Source organism: Vulpes vulpes, chromosome 1 (genome assembly GCF_048418805.1).
Source record: "Vulpes vulpes isolate BD-2025 chromosome 1, VulVul3, whole genome shotgun sequence".
Taxonomy (NCBI): Eukaryota; Metazoa; Chordata; class Mammalia; order Carnivora; family Canidae; genus Vulpes; species Vulpes vulpes.
In genome coordinates this window covers 120,844,601-120,852,875 of record NC_132780.1, presented here as the reverse complement: position 1 = coordinate 120,852,875, position 8,275 = coordinate 120,844,601, and the positions used below count along the sequence as shown (strand labels likewise).

Genomic DNA, 8,275 nt, shown 5'->3' with positions numbered 1-8,275 from the left:
CCTTCTCCGATTGAACTTACTTCGCTCAGCATAATACCCTCCAGTTTAAAATTGTTTTGGTTCTTTCTTAGCCCTTTGTTTTACCATGTAAATCTTAAAATCAACTTATCAAAATGCCTCTGCTGTTTGGTGATTGCATTGAATCTACAGATTTAGTTGGGAGAGTCAACATCATAATAGCATTGTGTGTTCCAATTCACGAACATTGTATATCTCTTCATTTAGGTCATTAATTTTTTTCATGGTGTTTTGTAGTTTTCAGCACAGAGGTCTTCTATGTCTTTTGTTAAATTTATTAAGTTTTAAGTGTCTAGGTCTTTTAATACTACTGTGAATAGAATTTAATTTTTTTGCATCTTCCAATCATTGCTAGTATATAGTCATACATATTTTTCTGTATATTGGCCTGTGTCCTGTGACTTTGTTAAATAGTAGCTGTCCAGGAGTCATTCTTTAATATTTCTTAGGTTGTTCTGTGTAAACAATGATGTTTTCTGCAAAATGTTTTTAGTTTTAATTGTTCCTTTCCAATATTTACGCTTTTTCCCCCTTACCTTATTGCACCATTTAGAGCTAATATTGAATAGAATGGTGCGGGTGGATATCTTTGCTTTTTTTGCCAGTATTGAGGTGGGTGGTATTCAGTATTTCACCATCTGATATTATGCAGGCTGTACGTTTGTATATGGATCCTTTTGTTAGATTGAAGAAGTTACTTTCTATTCCTAGGTTTGTTTGTTTGTTTTTTTGAGAATTTCTAATCCCAAATGAGAGAGGCATTTTGATTTTTCTTTATTAAAATCATAATGCTTTTATCCTTTTTTCCTATTAATGTAGTGAATTACATTGACTTCTGAATCTTGAACCAACCTCGCATCTTTGGAATAAGTCCACTGATCCTGATGTATTGTCTTGGTTTTTGTTTTGTTTCATGTAGTGCTGGATTTGATTTGGTAACATTTTCTTAATGACTTTTGCATCTATATTCATGAAGGATATAGATATTTAACCTTATTTTCTTACCTTTGTTAGGTTTTGGCATTATGATTTTACTGGCCTCTTAAAGTGTGATATGAAGTGATGGGGGAACAGGGCTAGCTGAAGACAACGCACAAGCCTGGGGCAGCACATTGACAACTCCTTGAAACAGGCAGAGTCTACAGACTCAACTGCCTCGATGTTAATACTTTGCTAAGGGCAAAAGGCAATCTAAACTTTTAGAAATTTGCTTTATTTCTACCCTGCAAGATCCATGTTGGCAATCATCCCCAAGCACGTGGCCCACTGATACACACCTGAAGGGTCTCATGACTCAGGTTTTATTAGACAGAAATAAATGACCTTTCCCCAACAATAGCTAGCCCTTTCAAGGTTCTGGAAACCTTGCTTCCAAAATTCCTTAGAGCATGCTATCCCCCTGTGAGGGATGGGATCAGCCATCCCTCACAGGCCCAGGAGAGCAGCTCTTCCTATCCACTGGTCCTGTCCCCGGGCCTTAATAAAACCACCATTTTGTACCAAAGACATCTCAAGATTTCTTGGTTTTCGGTTCTGGAACTCACCCCACCAAACCTCACCTACATTCCAAAACTTCATCAAGAAGTGCTTCCTCTTTATCTTCTGAGTTTGTATAAAATTAGTATCAGTATCCTTAAATGTTGGATGAATTTATGGGATTGAATTCATTTATTTGGTTGATTGATGAACTCACCACTGAAACCATCTGGTTTGGAAGGTTTCTTTAAGGGAAAATTTTTTTATCAAAAATTTAATTTACCTTACAGGTATTGAGCTACTCAGAAATTGCATTTTATTCTTATATCTGTTTTGGTAAATTGTTTCAAGACTTTGTCCATTCCATGTAAGCTATCAAATTACTGTTATAAGTTTTCCAAATACTCCCTTATTCTTTTAACGCCTATAGGACCTGTAGTGACATTCCTTCTTTCACTCCCCAAAATGATACTCCCTCTCATTTTGACATTGAATTTGTTTTCTTTTTTAAACAAGTTTTGCTAGGAATTAATTTTATTAACCTTTTCAAAGAACAAAATTTTGGTTTTGTTATCTCTATTGTTTCATTGATTTTTTAAAAAAGATTTTATTTATTTATTCATGAGAGACACAAAGAGAGAGAGAGAGAGGCAGAGAGACAGGCAGAGGAAGAAGCAGGCTCCATGCAGGGAGCCCGACGTGGGACTCAATCCCGGCTCTCCAGGATCACACCCCAGGCTGAAGGCAGGTGCCAAACCACTGAGCCACCTGGGCTGCCCTGATTTCTGTTCTTAAAATATCTGCTGCACTTACTTTGGGTTTGCTTTTTCTTTTTGTGTCTTTCCCATGTGGAAACTTACTTGGTTTTAAACCTCTTTTCTCACATGAGCATATAAAAGTATATATTTATCTGTTGACTGCTTTAGTTACATCCCATAAATTTCAAAGATATATTTTCTCAATCATTCAGGTCAAAGTATTTTCTAACTTCTGTTGTGATGTCTTTTTGATCCAAAAGCTATTTATTGCTTAATGTCCAAATGTTTGGGGGATTTTCTAACTTTACTTTTTTCTTTTGATTTCTAATTTAATTATTTGCATCCAGAGAACATATTTTATTTCAACTCTTTGAATTTATTGAGACTTGTTTAATGGCACAGGATATGATCTATTACAGCAAATGTTCTATGTACATTTGAAAAGAATGTATATCCTGTGGTAGTTAGGTGTAGTGTTCTGATTAGCATTAGGTTAAGGCAATGAGTAGTGTTGTTCAGATTGTCTAAAATTTTACTGATTTCTTATTTAATTGTTCTATCAACTAGTGAGAAGGTGCTACCTTTAGCATGTAATGTCACAAGATTTCTCTCCATCGCCCCACCCTAAATTAAGTCTTTCCTCTCTGGCAACAAAACTGCTAGACTGGAAGACTGCCATTCTTGCAGACTGAGCTGCATGGGGGGTTAGGGGTAGTGTAGACCTGTGCTGTTCTTACCTGAATCTTTAGTAGGTTTTTGTTTTTTTTAAATAAATTAATTTTTATTGGTGTTCAATTTACCAACATACAGAATAACACCCAGTGCTCATCCCGTCAAGTGCCCCCCTCAGTGCACGTCACCCACTCACCCCCACCCCCCGCCCTCCTCCCCTTCCACCACCCCTAGTTCATTTCCCAGAGTTAGGAGTCTTTATGTTCTGTCTCCCTTCCTGATATTTCCCACACATTTCTTTTCCCTTCCTTTATATTCCCTTTCACTATTATTTATATTCCCCAAATGAATGAGAACATACACTGTTTGTCCTTCTCCGATTGACTTACTTCACTCAGCATAATACCCTCCAGTTCCATCCACGTTGAAGCAAATGGTGGGTATTTGTCGTAGGTTTTTAAAGTGTTGGCCATCTCTGAGATTTCTAGGCCCCAAAATGGGTGAGTTGGTTTTTTTTTTTACAATTTTGTCTAGTTATATCTATCTATCTATCATCTATCTATCATCTATCTATCATCTATCTATCTATCTATCTATCTATCTATCTATCTATCTATCATCTATTTACCTACTTACCTATCTATTAGTGGAGGAGAATTGCTGGCCTCTTCTTTCTGTCATAATTAGAAGCTGATATTATGGTTATATTTTAATATGATGCCTTTAACCTCTATTAAAAATATTATTGAGAAAAACATTTCCCTAAAACCTCTGTCGGAGGTTTTTAAAGTTGTTAATGTTGTCCAGAATAAGTGGATAAACTCCCTTTTGAATGTAGTATAGAAGCTCCTACACCCTTTATGACTTATTTGGTTCCTGTGTAATATTCACCAGTTGAATCACAAAAAGTTATACCTTTATTTGCTAGAAATGAATATTATAAATCGAAAATTTTATTTTTAAAAACTCATTTCATACCATAAAATACCAAGATATTCACAAATGTTCTTCCAAATCATAGAAGTATTTGCTTTTACAAATATTAAGTGTGTAGAATTTCATTCAATAAATACTTATTGAGAGATTACCATGTGCCAGAAACTGTGTCAGGTACCAGGAATAAAAACAAATGTACTTATGAGGCATAGCTCCTGCCTTCATCTCAGAGCTAACAGTCCAGTTGGTGAGAGAGATGATTATGCAGGCAATTATAATCAAGTGTGATATGGGCTATGGCAGAGGAAGTACAAGTGTTATGATTGTGCTCAGTGCCTGTGTTTGCTCCCACAATTTTTTTCTAGTCTTTTCAATCTTTGAGGCTTTAGAAATAAAATGTCATTAAAGCCTAGACTAAAGATATGTCTCCTATGGTAAGTTTCTGAATGGTCAGTACTTGGGGAGGGATAGTTACTTTGGGAAAGATTTCTCCTATTCTAAGTCTTGAATGTACATTAGATCACTTGGGAAACTTAAAAAAACAAAAACAAAAACAAAAAACAACAACAACAAAAACCTTTGCCTGGCTCCACTTCTAAAGATTCTATATTAATTGGCCTGGAGAAGCCCAAGAACCAATTTTTTAAAGTACTTGATGATTTTAGCATGCAGCCATGGTTAAGAACTATTACAGTCTTTGTTTCCAGTTTCCTCAATTTTTGACAACTATAATAAAAGAAGCCTCCTTCAATGGTTTTAGTTAAGTTTTCTGGGAAATTCTTCTTCATAATGGCTTCTTTCTACTGCTCTGGTGTCTAGTAGAATGTGCCCTTATTGCCAATACTGCAGGATTCTACAGAACATGGGACACTCGTTCCTCTCTCTCTCCCTCTCACTCATCCCCAAGTGAGATGGAGAAATTCATCTGATTAGTTAGCAACTGACATCTACTGAGCCACTTTCTGCGTAGCAGTAGATGTAGTTACTTTGCTCTACCCGTATCTTTTGCTTCTATCCCACAGTGATAATAAAAATAGCTAAATGGTACTTGTTGAATGCTTATCATATGCCAGCTGCTGTTCCCAAGCCCTTTACATGAATGAATTCATTACATCCTCATACCAACTCTATGATATACATTCTATTGTTATACCACTTTAGATTTGAGGAAGCTCAAGCTTAATGAGATCAAGTAACTTGTTTGAGGACACACTGGGGTTTCAATCCAGAGCATCTGGCTCCAGAGCATATTCTCCTAACCTCCAGGCTACTCCAATGTTAAGAGGCTAGCTTGGCCTTAGTTCCACCAAGCGGTAAGCACAGTTGGAGGCCATTTCTAGATCACTCTTGCCAGCTAGCATTCTCCATTCTACTGGTAACTGGGCCTTTAATTCTCTGCATAGCTTGCTGCAAAAGTGTACTCCAAGTAGGTGCAACTCTACTCCCAGGTAGGTACTAGGGTCCAGAATTGAGGACGGGGATGAGAGTTCTCTTGAATCAACGTATACTCAGCCTTTAAATTGTCTCGGGTTCTGCACCTAAAGATTTGGAATTTTGCACTTAATGGTTTCTCATCCCAAAGAGATCCTTTACTCACACTACACACTTCTTCCTTGGATTTTACCTTGCCTGCTCATAAGCATGTTGAGAAGAGGCAATGCCTTTGTTAAGTGGCACGAAGGTTCACTATATATGATTATGCATCCATGAAAAAAAATTTTTCTACTTTAAAAATCAGCTCATTTGTCAACACACAGGGTGGGCAGATTGCTCTCCAACAGCACCCTCTCCATAGGGGTGTTGCATAAATATTCTTAGATCTAAAGCTCAAGGGTAATAGCATTGCTATTGATTATTTGACTATTCCCAACCAACTACATAGCTTCAGTTGCCATGACCGCATGCTTTAAACATGAGTTTTGCTCATCACTTTTATTTTTAAGAGCAATGGTTATTAAAGTTTAGGTGTTTTAACTAAAGCCATTATAAGTAGAAGTTTGCTAGTAACAGAAAATTTTCCCCTCCTGGTAAACTTCAGTTAGCTAATGAGAATTCTGTATTACTTTGTATTTTCCTTTTTGTCTAAAAACAAATCTTAGTTTTTGAAGACTGCATAAAGATTGTTTTAGAAAATATTGTTTCATTATATGTTCTTTATTAAAAGCTGCTTTAAACACTTTATGAAAGTAGGTATTGATTTCAACTTTAGTTCATTGCTATATAGCAGGGATGGGCAAAGTACAGCTCAAGGGCCAAATCTGGCTGCTGTCAGTTCTTGTAAAGTTTTATTTGGAACACAACCATGTGCCTTCTATGTTACCTATTGCTGTTTTCACCTTATAATGGCAGAGTTGAGTAATTGCAACAGAAAGTAACCCACAAAACCTAAAATAGTTACTATCTGGCTCTTTACAGAATAAGTCTGCTGTTGCCTGCTATAGTATAGCACCTTCACTCCCCACAGCCCACCCTGCCACTATCTTCTATCCCATTGCCAAATTTGCTTCTTCTCATTCTGTCTTGTGTCCCCGATTTTTTATTTTACAAGTAACTTTTACCTCAATCAGGTTAGCATTTTTAAAGGAACAAAACTCAACTCCCTCGTTAATTGTGTAGTGCTTTTCTGTTTGTCAATGATTCTCAGGCGAAGAAAAGTTACCTTGATCACAGTTATCCTAATACAAAGTAAACCTTTCCAAAGTTGTATGATCAAGTATATTTTCAGCTCAGAAAATCTTTTGTTAAAACTATTTTATTTGTCTTGGTTTCTTCTTTAAGATATCCTACTGCTTGTAGGATTGGTCATCCAGAGCTAACCACTTTGTCATTTTCATCTCTTTATCCTTCCCAAACCGTACTGGATGACTTAATTTCATTAGCAACATCACCTCTTTTATTCTCTGCTGTGAAATTTGTTCTTTAAACTGCATCCAAATGTGTTTCACTGGATTTTTAAATCTTTTTGCATTTTTTTTCACATTAACCAGCTTTCCTTTCTTTCCAGCCTGCATCTCTCTGTTGGCATCTGCTCTTATTATTCTCTGCTTCAGTTTCCTGAAGCCATTTCTTCTTGCCTCCTATTAAAATCACTAGCAGGTAGCTTCTGAAGATTTTCTTGTTTCCTATAGAAGGACATTTTCTAAGATAGGCTTTTATTCTGCTTTCAGAGTAACATGCATGGGGCTCAGGTAGATTTGTTGTTGATACTTTTGTTTTAGGGTTTGTTTGTTTCCTATTTACCAATCTTTAAATGAGGAGGGATCCTAATGTTTGTCAACACACAGGGTGGGCAGATTGCTCTCCAACAGCACCCTCTCCATAGGGGTGTTGCATAAATATTTTTAGATCTAAAGCTCAAGGGTAAGTTGATGTGCCGTTATATAGATATACCACAGCTTATTTTTTTATTCCAATGTCAATGAATGTTTGGTTTTCTAGTTGAGGGGCTATAAAGAAAAGTACTGCTGTGAACATTCTTGTCATGCCTGTTGATGCATATACTCATGTATTTCTACTGAGTATATATTTAGGAGGTGAAATGCCAGGTCATGGAGTATGCATGCTTTTAAACTTAGCAGATAAGGTCAATGTACCATGAATATCAAGCCAAAACTATGTAAGATATATTCAGTAACATTTCTTTTTGTTTGATTAAGCCAGAATATCCTCGTAGTTAACAAAATATTGAAATGAAACATAAGAAAATTTTCTCTTGAAGTAGAGCATCTGGGAAACACCAAAGAGAATAAACTCCTTCATTTGATTATTATTACTGAAAATCATTTTAAATTATTGGAAGTTTATGGAAAATAAAGATCTTTCCTCATGAATTACACATTGACAAGTCCATAAGAGCTGTACATCTTGGAAGAAGCACAGATATAGGAATTCTTTATGATGATTTGTACAGCTTCTTTTAGGAAAGATAATCTGTAAAAAAAAAACAAACAACAACACACACATAAAAACCCACAAATGTTTATGTCATCTTTTAAGAAATAATCATTATCAGAACAATACATTCAAAAAATTACTGTGATGCAATTATACAGAGCCTTGGTTCAAAAGGCAGACATCACCAGAAATATCCTAGTTCTGCCACTTATGAGCCCCATGATCCAAATGTTTCTTAACTCACAGGGTCTCAGTTTCCAAATATAGCACTTATAAACTTTATATTAGCTGAATTATAACTGAAAACTTAATATGTGTACACTGTAAAAAAATTCAGACTACAAAAGGAAATGAACATGAGGAAAATATATCTATTTCCTCCCAGTCCCTAAGCCTACTGACAATACTTAACCAATTTCTTGATCTGTCCAGAAATACTTTATGTATATTGCAAGCATCATGGATGTATATATATGTTTGTATATATGCACACATATTTCTAGCTTTTAATTAAAGAGTAT

At 35.8% G+C, this 8,275-nt stretch overlaps 1 protein-coding gene across 2 annotated transcripts in view; it reads right to left on the bottom strand.

The window, feature by feature from the left end:
- Positions 1-3,840: 3,840 nt before the first annotated feature.
- Positions 3,841-8,275, bottom strand: part of CFAP91 (cilia and flagella associated protein 91) — a 92,661-nt gene continuing 88,226 nt past the window's right edge. For both annotated transcript variants that reach the window (XM_025990126.2, XM_025990125.2), the window contains one exon: positions 3,841-7,790. The gene's annotated coding sequence lies outside the window, so the exon portion shown is untranslated. The remainder of the gene's footprint in view (positions 7,791-8,275) is intronic.